The sequence below is a fragment of the Rattus norvegicus genome, chromosome 14 (genome assembly GCF_036323735.1).
Source record: "Rattus norvegicus strain BN/NHsdMcwi chromosome 14, GRCr8, whole genome shotgun sequence".
NCBI lineage: Eukaryota > Metazoa > Chordata > Mammalia > Rodentia > Muridae > Rattus > Rattus norvegicus.
In genome coordinates, this window is record NC_086032.1 from 103,828,828 (window position 1) to 103,842,098 (window position 13,271).

General features: G+C 41.1%; 1 long non-coding RNA gene across 1 annotated transcript in view; it reads right to left on the reverse strand.

Moving 5' to 3' along the window:
- The window catches only part of LOC100909672 (uncharacterized), a 361,625-nt gene that overhangs the window by 120,523 nt on the left and 227,831 nt on the right, over positions 1-13,271 (reverse strand). The window contains exon 5 of the long non-coding RNA XR_005493507.2: positions 7,819-7,947. This is a non-coding gene — a long non-coding RNA (uncharacterized LOC100909672). The remainder of the gene's footprint in view (positions 1-7,818; positions 7,948-13,271) is intronic.

Below are 13,271 nucleotides of genomic sequence, written 5' to 3' on the forward strand. Positions count from 1 at the left end.
GAGATTCATTACTACACAAAGGAAAAAAAATAGATGAAAATTATAGTCAGTTTACTCAACAAGGTCTTATATGTTAAAGGTGTTTTTACATATGGAGAGCCAGTGACTCTTGGGATTGGGAGTATACATTTTTAATTCAAGAGTTAATAAAGAAGAAAAGAAAAACTTTGAAAAAAAAATGAGAGAAGACAAAGATGGCTGTGACTCATGGTAGTACACAGAAGGAGAACCCAACAAGGCCTGTTTGCTATTCTTTATGTTATAACTATATTCCCATTCCTTTCCTGTTGTCCCAAGGGAAGACATCCATTTTAGTTTAAATTAGAGATACCTGTGGATGTTCTAGTATTTGAACACTTGGTCCCAGGGTGGTGGTGCTGTTTGAGAATGCTTAGAAGGTGTGGTCTTGCTAAAGGAAGGAAGTACATCACTGTGGGCGGGCTTGGAGAGCCACAATCCTCACACCCACTTCCTGTTTCCTCTCTTTGTCTCCTGCTTGCAGTTGAAGTGATATGCTCTCAGCTTCCTATTCTTGACACTATGTCTGCCACCGACTGCTATGCCTCTTCACCATGGTGGACTTGGATCCCTCTGGAGAAGTCCAAATATACTCCCTCTTCTATACATTGCCTTATAGGTCATGCTATTATCACAGCAACAGAAAAGTACTAACGTAACACCTATCCTATAATAGTCTGTGGAGTACTCACAGGGAGGTAGACCATAGACCTTTCTAAGTGTCTAAGTGTCAGGACCTTTCTGAGTGTTATGACTTGCTGTGGGGAGTAGGAGCAGGAGGACAGGAGCATGGGAGGGCAGGTCTTCTTGTGTTCTTCAACTAAACACACTCAGTAATCCAAGGTACCATAAACCAGGGTGTTGGGTTTTGAACCTCAAAACCATCTTGAAAGTCCCTTTTCTTGCGTGTGAAGTTAGGCAAGCTCGACAGAGAACAGGCCAAGTTGAGGAAGGCACGCTGATCTCACTCACAATTAGACCTGATTTCGCTTTTGGCTGCCAACTACACAAGGATGGTTTGGAAGTGTGGATGCCGATTCTTCATAAATGATGTTCCATCAACAAGAATTCAGCAAACGAACACCATATTAGCCTGTTGTGGCTGGCTAGGCAACCCCATGTTTAAACAGTGCCTGCAAACCCATGTAAATCTGCATGGAGCAGTGGAACTTCTTAACTTGCAGGGGTGCCTGCTTGGTTGGCTAGCTCAGAGTCAATCCATCACACTCCAGCCTGGAAACAGAGCCAGGTCAGGGAGCCTGGGAGAATTGACCCGCATACAAACAAAAACTTGTTCTGATCCTTACATCACCCATCTTCATGGATGGATCGCTATATCCAATAAATAGATATAATTGTCAGATGCTCCCAGAAGCTTGCCTTCTGATGCCTGGTATGTTGGGGGCCCTGGCCTTAAGCACAAATCTAACCAAACGCGAAGTTTCCATTAAAAAGTTTCAACCTGGTTAAAAATGTGTTCTTGCTTCTTTGGCAACTCCAATGAACTGATTAAAAGTGAGCCCCCACATACTCACACTCCTGTATCCTCAGGAGCAAGAGAAATCCACACAGCTAACAGGAAACTCAGTGATGGAGAGTCAGAGTGGCCACTGAAACAAAAGCCCAGGCTCTCAATGCCAGCTCAGCAGGCAGTCATAGCCTTTTCAATGGGGCTCTCTCTTTGATGTGTGTTTTTTAACTGCAACTTTCATGTGGTGATGGAGAAAGCTAAGAGCAAGGTGGTAGCATTATGTGAACACCAATGCTTGCAGATGGCCTTTGCCCTGCAACAGCACCAGGCAGACAAAGGAGAACCACACAGATGGGAGAAACCTACCTGTTTTTAAAGAATATCTGTGCTGGCAGAATCTAAAAGGGTGAGGAGAAGCATGCCCTCAATGGCAGAGAAAAAGAAATGCTGGGACCACTAAGACAGACAGATTGGGCTTCAAATAATAGTTAACTTGGATCACAACCCAAATTAAAACTATGTGTTCGCAATCAGCTTAAAGTAACTTACCCCAGGGTGTGGCAAATCTTTAACGCACTTACTTTCAACTCAGGTAGATTGAGGAAGAAGGAAGAAATCCCTGAGAACCACATGGGTGTTTCTTGCTATGCAGTATATATAGATGTTCTCAGAAAAGCTGGTGAAAGTGAAACAATATCTTTACATATAAGGCATCTGTTGTTTTAAAAGCATGTCAGGAAGAAGCCAAACTGGTTTTGACCAGCATTCAGAGCTTTTCCCATGTCTGAGTGTGTCAAGCTAGGTTGATTGAACTTGAAGGGTGTCAGTCCTTTGTAGGGAACTCTACCACAGTACGGATGTCCTACAGGAGAACTTTGAAAACCAATCTGGGTCATCTTACACAAAAAGGCCCCAAAAAAGTGTCAGAAAAGTCTCTTCTGTCACTGAGCAAGGGCAGGCAGCCTGGAGTGCTTAGCCACTGTGTGGAAACATATCTTTCAGGAGACTTACAAGCTGCACAGCCAAGTGGGAATGCTAGCCAGGCATGTGTCCATAGTGCCAGCACCTCCTTAAAGACCAAGGGTGCAGAAGGTGGGGGCCAGGTGAAGTAGGTAGTTGGCATGAGGGAACCAGGCAGAGTAGAGTCGAGGGACACCAAAGGTAGAAACCATCTATTCAGAGGTTGTCTGGTTGAGGCAGGCTAATGTGTAAGGAAAATGGTTTATGAAGTACAACAAAAGACAGAAAGGAGGAAAGATTGGATAAATAAGTAGCTCTTATCAATAAACCATGATGAACATGCACATTTTCTGTTGTTGTAAGAAAATACTAGAATAGAGTAATTTATAAAGAATAGACATTTATTTTGGCTTCTAGACCTAGATGTCCAAGAGGATTGAGCCAGTCTTTCCTCATTTCGTGAGGGCCTTTTGCTAGTAGTTTCTTTATGGGCCCTCTACTGTCATGATCGCATCTAATCCTAATTACCTAACCAAGGCCTCAAATATCACACAGGTACAAACAGGGAGTATTAGGTTTCTAACACATGAACATTTGGGGACACATCTAATCATGACAAAGGGTAGAACACAAGGACTAAGGGCTGGGTGCACGTTTTATTTTTTAATGATTATATTTTTTTAATGTTCCAGCAAGTAAAAATCATTAACAAAACTCTACGCTGCTGCTGTCTGCACCTCATCCCTTGAAGCTTAATGGATGTGTCAGGATCTATTTTGAGAGCAAATAAAAAAGAAGGCAAACCATGTTGCCAAGAGGTGCTAATTGACAGTTGGAAAAACATTTTTAATATCTCTCCATTTTATATAATGTTACTAGTCTGCTGCTGATGAACATGCACTTGGGTGTTTGTGTTCAGAGATTGCAGGCATTTATAATATACTAACGTTCTTCGTGAGAGAAGGAATGCCCTGTGAGCCCAGCTTCCTCACTGTTATCAATTACATTATATTGCAGTAGTGCTTGGGGTACTACTCTTGAAGCACAAAAGGTGGGGATCCCAACTACCTGCCTAGCCTTCCCACCAGCTCTATTGTGCCCAGAGAGTAGAGTAATGTTCATGGGACTCTCAAACCCAGAAACCAACTACTCTTATTGTTTCTCTCCTTTAAACCTCTGAGTGATCTGAGTTCACCTTTGAAGTACTGCTCTCTTCATTATTCCTACCTGGCCATCTCTTCTGCCTTACTGTAGGACTCTCCATGTAATTTCTCAATATTTCCTCAGATTTTATTCTTTTCCTAGCATCTATCCAGTATGTGATTGCCCATTCTTGGCCAACCGACCAGCACCAATGGGTACTGAGTCATGTGTGTGTAGTTCTAGTGCCTGCCATGACGTCAGGCAAGCTGTATTTGCTACCATTTTGTAAAATATCATGACACATGATGCAACACTTCTTTGCTGCTTTGTCTGAGGCACTGCTTTACCCAGCTTGACCTGCTTATCCTCCATAGCATTAATTCCTCCCGTGAGGCAGACATTCCCCATGTTGTTCATATTTTATAGGTTCCACACTAAAGATAACTCAAAAGAATCTTACTCTTAAAACTCTCAACATTTAATAGTAGCCCAAATAAGTTGGTTTATCCTATGGCAGAGGCAGATGGACTGCAGTTTCTCCTTGTGTGCTTTGTAGCTTCAAGGGGAATGGTCTACCTCTTCCTGTGGCTCTCCTCTCAAGTTTAACAGTAAGATCATGAAAGGAAATGATTGTTCCTCCCTTGATTGGTTTTAAGAGGATTGTGCATGCCCCAGGAAGCTGTCCCCTTCTTTTGCTTGGAAGCTCTGAGGTTCATGATTTTAGTAACTATGTCACCAATGGCATAGCAATGCACAGCAATGTCAGCAATGCATAGCCGTGCACAACCTGGTTAAACAGTATATGTCAACTGAACTAAAACTGATGAGAAGAGATAGAAACTGGTCAAGAAGTTTCAGGGATGAAGATCCTCAATTCTTGTCTTTGTCCTTGGTTCTTTCATGGTCAGAGGCCAGAAATCCTACAATTTTTGAGGACTCTAGTTTCTTTCTTTTTTCTCACCTTTCTCAAGGCTTCCTGAACAATGTCTTTGAGGGTGTAGTATAAACTTCAGTTTAAACACTTGGAATAAAGAGACACATTAGGACTTCATGGATGGGTCAACTGGACTACAAGCTCAACTACAAGGTTTTGACTTTCTCTAGCCAAAAGAAAGCATCACCAAATCGTAGATGGAATATTCAGCTTTTATCTTGCTATATGACAGCTATGCTTGCTTCTTATTTTTTATGTTTTCATCTATAAGCTTCTAATAAACTTCTTTCCCAAATTTTCCTTCCTGTTGTCTGTGAAATTCATTCAAGTTCATAAGATAAAGCTACTGGATGAAGATGGCTTTGGTTGTTGATTGTCGAGGAATTAACCCTGAATTAAGCTCACTGTGGTCAAGAAAACCTCAGTAATCTCCAGGACCCCAAGATTTTCCTTTATCAGTTTTTTTTGTAACAAAGCTAATACGTACTCAATCTAACTATGTCTAAGTCATCTTGACTAGGAAAGTCTGTACATAGTGGTTATACTTCTGCCTAAGAATGAGGAAGATCCCTTGCTACAAATTGTGAAGTACCTAGCTGTAAGTCACAAAGTGTTCACAGTAAAAATAACTCTCCATTGACCTCAATGGAAAAACTCTTGTTCTGGGATTGTAGTGAGGGGCAGTCAGTGACAGGGAGGAAACCTGGAGTACTGAGTTTCCTCCTGCGGAAGACTGTATGGAAGTCTACTCCATCTCCAGGAACCAATCTAGAAGGAGGGCTCAAGAGACATAGTGTGAAAGTAAAGCCAAGTGCTGAGGGGAAACCTGCATCTGCACTGAAAGATATCTAGGTAGCATGTGCACTTGCCCTTTCAATGTCTGGGTAGCATGTGAATCTGCAGGATAGGATGTACTGGGAGCATATGCATCTGCAGAGAAGGATGTCAGGGTAGCATGTGTATCTGCAGGGAAAGATGTCAGGGTAGCATGTGCATCCAGACTAAAGGATGTCAGGGTAGCATGTGCATCTGCAGGGAAAGATGTCCAGGTAGCATGTGCACCCAGACTAAAGGATGTCAGGGTAGCAGGGGCACCTGCACTAAAGGGTGTCAGGGTAGCATGTGTACCTGCAGGGAAGGATATCAGGGAAGCATGTACATTTGTCCTGAGAGATGTCTAGGTAGCATGTGCATCTGCACTGAAGGACATCTGGGTAGCACCATGACATGTAAAATTAGGAGCTAGCACACAGCAGGAAAACACTATGTGGGGCTGACCTGTTGCTAGGGCGTTTTCATGTGTGAGAGAGTCTTTCACAACAGACAAGTTAAAGAAAAGCGGGGCTTAGAGCAGCAACCCTTGTAGACTGGGCCCCTGTGGCTGGACTGGGAAAAGGACCAGATTTGGATATATACGTCAACGCAGATACACACCGAGGTGCTGTGGGCTCCTCATTTCATCTCAGACCCACAGTTAACTCCCAGGAAGGAATGGCATTTCCCATTATGTCTGACTACCAGGTTCTGGCTACAGGGCATAGAGTCTGAACGTCTTTATTAGTGGAAAGAAGCCAGATCCTCAGAAACAAAGATCTTTAAAATCCTGGATTTGTCTGAATGTGTTGCCTCTGAACTTCTACATTTTTAATTTCCATCTTTCATCCATGCCCATAAGGAAGTTCTCTCTGTGGCATGTAGAATGAGCCTTGCAGTGTTTAAGGCTCCAGTGTCTAGATGTGCCCTTCCAAAGCTCCTAAACAGACAGAACATCTCTAGGGAACTTCTGGGAGGGGTGGATACAACACTGTATGTTTTCTCTGAGGACAAAGGGTGTTGACTATCCAAAAGTACATTGCCTGCTTCTTGTGTATTGTGCATTCTAAAAACACAGAAGTGCTCTTCTGCCTTTGTGAAGAAGGTAAAAGCAAGAAAGTGGATGAAATGGACAAACAGCAGCCTACTTCATATTTGGATATGATATTGTCTTCAGTGAAGTGTGTCTAATGTTCTTGAGGCTTGTGAATAATGAAAAGGGTATCCCCCCATTGAGATCCAAGTAAATACACTGTAATTGGTTTAGAGTGCCTTTAATACTAGTGTTCTCATATTTTAAAACTCCTTTTCTCCAAGTTTCAATAACATGTTCTTGAAAGATGTACTCCCTAAGTAATTCTTTGTCCTCAGAAAGACACTCCAATCACTTTCCTAAGCTGAGGCTCTGGCCTCCTTCCAAAACTGATTCAGACGTTATGCCTCGCACCCCGTGTCTGCGTCGTCTAACCTTGGCACATCCCTGAGTCCCATGAATAGGGTTGGCAGTTGGGAGGAATGGCTATAAAAAGAGGGAGAGCTGCTTGTATCTAGCTCTATTGAGCAAATTGTACTTTCATGAAAATCCTAGAGAGTCAGAAAGAAATTGCCATGATCCCTACGAGATCTTAGTAACTCATTGGAACAATCTCAATACTGAATGCACAGTAAGGAACTTAAATTATAAGGCACTTTGTGCTTCTCAAAACTATGATCTAGTTTTATTAATATAAGAATCCTGGAAAGATGGAGGATAAAAATGTTACCCTCAGCAGAGAGCCGAAGGTGCTGGTACACAGAGGGAGTTATGTCCCCACGGGGCTAATCAATGGCTGCGCTCAGAATGAAACTCGGTTCTCAGTACTGAGTTGAGTTTTCCCGCCATTGTGCCACACTGCCTGCTCAGAGCACTTAGCCATGGCCCATCACTTTCCAACCTGCCTATGACTATACCCAGATTGTTCCTTGTCCTGCTCACACCAGGCCTGAAGAAAAGATGGGTGACTTTGACGAATGGACTTTCCAGTAGATCGCAAGGAAGTATTAGCTGAGATGGCAGCACAGGAAAAGGCAGCCTTGTCCCCTGCATCCTAACACTCAAGAGCCAGTACTCATTATTTTCATTAATGTGCAATTTCTCTCCTGACTCTTTGGAGGGAGGGTTGCTTTGCCTACTGCGAGAAAAGGCAACTGAGCTAAATTGGGCCCTCGGGCATGCACCCAGCTTCCTCAGAAGCCTGCTCTGTTTAGAGAGAGTCCTTCCATGCACATCTCCCAGGACAGCTTTCGACAGCCATGAGTATACTTGATTTCCTTTAAAACAAGTAACCTAGAAAATGAAATAACGCATATTAGATTAAGGTCTGTCCCATTTGGCTAATTCAGAAGTTAATGGAAGGTCTCTTTCGGTCATTGGTATTGGCAGAGACACATTTAGTAAACTCTCATGGGACTTTCACACAGGTACAGTAGCAGCTCTTACCCATAAATTAAGGATGGTGTTTAAAAGCAGTTTTTCCCCTCTCGGAGGGTGTCATGCAGGTCTCTCTGGAAAAAGGCCCTGCATACCAAACTCCTAAGGCAGAACAGAGAGTCGGGTGTGGAGTGGTTGCTGAGAAGAAAAGAAAAGGAGGAAGAGAGAAAGAGGGAGAGGGAGGAAGAGGAAATGAGGGAGGGAGGAAGGGAAGGAGGGATGGGGAGGAGAGAGGGAGAGAGGGGAGAACATTAATGGATACAATGAAGGCACCTGCCCATTCTGTGTGAGTTTTACAGCGTCTGTCAGTTAAATTCTACACTTCGCGCCGTCTGCAGTGTCTTATTGCACACACTCACTTATATTAGGAACATCAGAGATAATGATGGTTTATAATTATTCTGTGAAGTAAATGATAACTTGGAAGATCAGGTAAGCAAGAAAAAAATTAAATGCAATCAATATCTTGTCTTAAACGGCAGTCTATTTTTAAGCAAAAGAAAATTTTTTTTTCAGAATTAAATTTCTTCCTGGAAGCACACTGTGTAATCATTTCTGTGATCTTCTCTCCTGTCAGAGTCTGAGAAGCTATTCACTGCCTATCACTCTTTCAGCAGTGAGCCCCCTTCAGATAAAGAGGAAATTCAGTGGCCTTCTCACTTCTTCCTAAACACACCCTAAGCTTACACAGCCTGGCAGGAAGGCTACTCAAAGGAGGAATGGCTGGGTTACTTGACTGTATAACCCTGCGTCTACATTTACACATAAGTTCTGTAGGTTCTCTTTTATTGTATCAATACTTTCTCCATGTTGGCTGTCAGAGTAATGCTAACCTCATAGGAAAAATTGGGCAGTTTTCCTTTAATGTTTTTTAAACTAACAAGTAGTTTTAAGTAAGGGCTCTTGAAGACCCCAGAGTTGGCTTTGTTTTAGAGGTAACACTTTTACTACCTTAATCACTTAAAAAAAAACAGTACTTATTAAGTTACTTTATTTTTTTGTTGGTTGTTTTATTACTTATTTAGAATTATTTTCAACTTTGTTAATTTATATATTTGCAAAGATATTTTTTGTTTTGCTGAGGTTCTCAAATTTATAGGAACATAAGCAAAACATTCTCTATTTCTTTTAGTCTCAAAACTTTCCTTTCAGTCCTAAGCTTTCAGAGTCTTTATTTTATTATAAATTATAAGCTTTTATAATTTAATGAAATAATGAAATAAATGGATAAGCAATCTTTATACGTACTATAAGCATATAATATAAATATATAGTTAATTCTACCTATAAATATATTAAGATAAAATTTTGAATAAAAATATTTTGCTGCTACCTACAAATTTATTCACCACTCTTGCTGTTTTTAGGTTTTACTTTTTTTATCTTTGTTTTTTTACTTCCTTCTTCACAGTTCTATTTACCGAGTTTGTGGATTCAATTTCAGCTCATTTGTAGAGTTTCTTTCTTAAATTCCCCCAAGGAAATGAAATATTTAAGGCTATTTCTTCACCTTTGAATCTAGCATTGGATGATGATCTTTGTGGCGCTTTGAATAGACTCGGCTCAGGGAGTGGCACAATTTGGAGATGTGGCCTTGTTAGAGTAGGTCTGGCTTTGTTGGAAGAAAGGTGTCACGGGGCATGAGCTTTAAGCCATTCATCCTAGCTGCCTGGAAACCAGTCTTCTCCAGTTTGTCTTTGGAACAAGATGCTAAACTCTCAGCTCTGTCTACACCATGCCTGCCTGGATGCTGCCATGTTCCCACCTTGATGATAATGGATTGAATCTCTGAACCTGTAAGTCAGCCACAATGAAATGTTGTCCTTATAAGAGTTGCCTTGGTCATGGTGCCTGGTCAATCTTCATAGGTTTTCAATATACTGTTCTCATGTTTGTTGTTGCTATTTATGCTTTATATTATGAACACTGTGGCCTTCTTGCCCTTTGCAGTATACATGCTTTCCATGTCTACTTCATATGTATATGTAGTTCTCTGGAAGCTTCCAGTTCTGCCTAACAGCAGTGGCAAATGTATGATTTGTAGAGCATGGAGACTAAGAAATTAAAGACCCTCATTTTTTAAGGAAAAATTCCCAAGGAAAACCCCCAAATTCACTTATATTTTGTTCGAATTACCTTTACCTATCAACCTAACACAGCCCAGATTGAGGAAAGACTATAGAGAGGAATTGTTTAGATTAGATTGGTTTTCTTGATTGTTAATTTTACAGAAGGGCGCAGTGCACTGTGGGAAGCACCATTGCAATGGAATTAGACCTGAGCTGTGTGAGAAAGCTAGGCAAGCACAAATAGGCACATAAGTGAGGGAGGCAACAAGAAATGGTCTTCCCTAGTTCCTGATTCCAGGTTCCTGCTGATTTCCCTGCCCTTCAATGGTGGATTAAGAGCCTTTCCTCCCTTAAGTTATTCTTGGTCATAGCATTTGTCTCAGCAAAATCAATCAATCATCAACCAACCAACCAACCAACCAAACTATCATTTCAGTAAAGAAGAGAGGGAGAAGGAGATCATTTTAAGTACAGGAACTAAGAAAATTCGCAATCGAGTAGGAAATGATATTTAATGGTTTCTCTTTCCTCTGGCCAGCTTTTGGATATACATTGTAAATTTTTCTTTGAATTAAAATAGCCTCCCCTCCCCCCCCAAAAAAAATGTGAGTCCTTACGTGGTTTCTCTAACTTCCTTGTTGGTCTTTGCTCCCCTGTGCTTTTTGTCACTCCCTTTTTTTTTTCTGTGTCTCACCCCTCTTTCCCTCCTACAATAAAAAGAGCCAGACACATCTCAGTGAACAGAGGCTGACATATTTTGCTGCCTATGGATGTGATTTATGTAAAGGAACTAGTTGCTTCCACACCCCTCTCACTATCAGCCTGCTACAATTCTAGTCAACAACACTTTCTGTCTTTAGATTAATGGATATGTGTGCCTATGGAGTATTCTATCACCAGCCCTGCATTGTTTTAGCTATGGAATAGGAATGAACAAGAAGAACAGAGAAGGTCTGAATGAACGAAACTGAGAAACAGCAAGGGAAATGTACTAAGGCAGTCTGTCCACTGAGCCAAAGGGGAGGAAGCTGAGAGACATCAGGGCAAGTAAGTATTCCTAGATACCACCTTCCAGAAGATGTCGCTTCTCCTAGCCATGCTTGCTCTAAGATTCTAAAACTCGCACTTGTACTTTTTTTTTATTCCACACAGACTCATTTCCTGATAGCAACTACAATTCCCTGAAGGACAATTACCCAGGAATCTAGTGGCATTGCATACTGAATCGGATGGCTGAAGATTTCACCTGGAAACTTTATTAGAACCTGAAAATTCCTGTCACAGCTTTTCCCATAATGCTCTGATTTTTTTTAAATTTATGTAAATATTCTACTAATCAGTTTAACCTGTATCATCTTTACAGACTTAGGGACTGTACCGTCTTTCCAAATTTCTCCCATGACAGCCTTCTTGTACTTCCAAAGCATCCATAGTACATGTTTTTCTCCTTTTCTCACTAAACAAAAGGGGAACATATAATCACAATTTCTAAAACCTAAAATAGCTAAAATGCAAAACAAAATAAGTCTTAAATTACATAATACTTGGAGGGCCTGGTGTGTGTTTACCTTCCCAACCTTCCCCAGCCATTTTTATTGTGATATAAAACAAATTCGTTTTGTGGGATTTCTGACATCTCCTGGCTCTGTATTGTTCTTCTGTGTATGTGCATAGTTAACAGGTTAGGAATCGAATTCCCAGGGAAGCATCCTATCTGAAAGTCACAATCAGTGTATGCCACTATGTTTAATTTTTTTTAAAATTTCCCTTCATCCTCTTTGTCGATACCTATTTTTAAAAGTCATTATTGCCTTCCAGCTGTCCAAATTTTCCTCTCATTTTTCTCTTAAAAACTGACTTAAAGCAGGAGGTCAATATCATGGCCATCATTAATTTCATGCCCTCCTCTTCTCATTTATTCCCTGGTCTTTTTTCTCTTGAGGATCACTTTTTTTCCTTGATACATTTATAAAAGACTTCCTTACTCCATTTAACCTCTTTACTAGCAATATCTCATTTCCCACATTTGTGCTTATCTCCCCCCCCCGCCCCCAACGTTAACTTGTTACATCTATTTTATATAGATCCTGCCTTCTTCAGTACCAGGACAACTCTCCTGTTAGATATGGATCTTGAACAGCGATTGGGGATAAGAGACTATATAATTTTATAAGGCTCTTGGAGGAGGAGGGGCACTGTACCCTTGTGTTTGTCTTCATTATCTTGCTTCCACACTGGAAATGGAAGCTTTTGCGCTTTAATTTTCTTCTTGGACTTCTCTCCTTCAACAATTACAAGCTTTAATATACATTCCCATTGCACTGTTTGCATACTGCTGGGTGATTTGCATGCTGGCAAATTCCTGAGACATGTTTCAAAGATTTCCCCACATTTCTTAATGGTGTCCTATTCTGTCCTTTGAAACTCCCCTGTCTTCTCTCTGGACATTCTCTCTCACTGGAGTGTAAGACTCGGTAGCATAGGCAGGTGTTGCCAAGTCGATGCTGCTCTGTGAACTGGTGTCCTCTATAACATAATTCATCATGTCCTCTGAGCTTTCAGGACTGGTGATAGTGTTGACTCCCATAATATCTGAATGAGTTCCTTTATAAATAATTTTCTGGGTGATTGATCTATCCTCTAGTTCTTTTCCTCACACCTCTCTTCCCTTCAAAAGGTAACAGATGGGATTTCATCATCACAACCAGATGTTGCAGAGAAAGTACCAGGAGTCCCAAAATGCTCTCTCTAGTCCACCCCTCCTATTAACTACCCTTGGTGTTTCTAGAAAACACTTAACTTCCTTGAGCCTCCATTCCAGTGTCTGTAATGTGGGAAGGAAAATGCATTTCTGAGGTTCAAGGAGATCAGTGAAGACATTCAAAAATGTTCCTTTATACAAGTTCTTTAGTTCCTGGATGGTTGGTGTCCTACTTGTCAACTTTCCAAAACCAAACTATTTGTAAAGTATTTTCTGGTCACCTCCCTCTCTTATTAGAGTGTTTTTAATACTAATAAACCACCAGATGTACAGTCTGTTACTGTGTGAGAAATAGCCCATGGTGAATCGTCAGACCTTAAACCAAAGGATAGTTTTAGCCACTTGCACCCTCTAAACTGTGTCTCATTAGCAGCTACAGTCACTACTTTTGTATAGAAGAGGAGGCAAGACCCAAGGGAGAACTGAGTGAGGCTCTTTGATATTTGACTGAGTTTTACTTGTTGAAGTAAGGTGTCAGGGTTGTGGGTGGATCTGGAAAGTATTTTGGAAGGAAGGGGGAGACCAATGTAAATCTTTAAAATCCAATCATAAGCAAAGTCTCCTTAGTTCAACCTATAAATATAAACACTAAATCAAATCAGATGCTTATACATTTTTTAATCTCATCATAA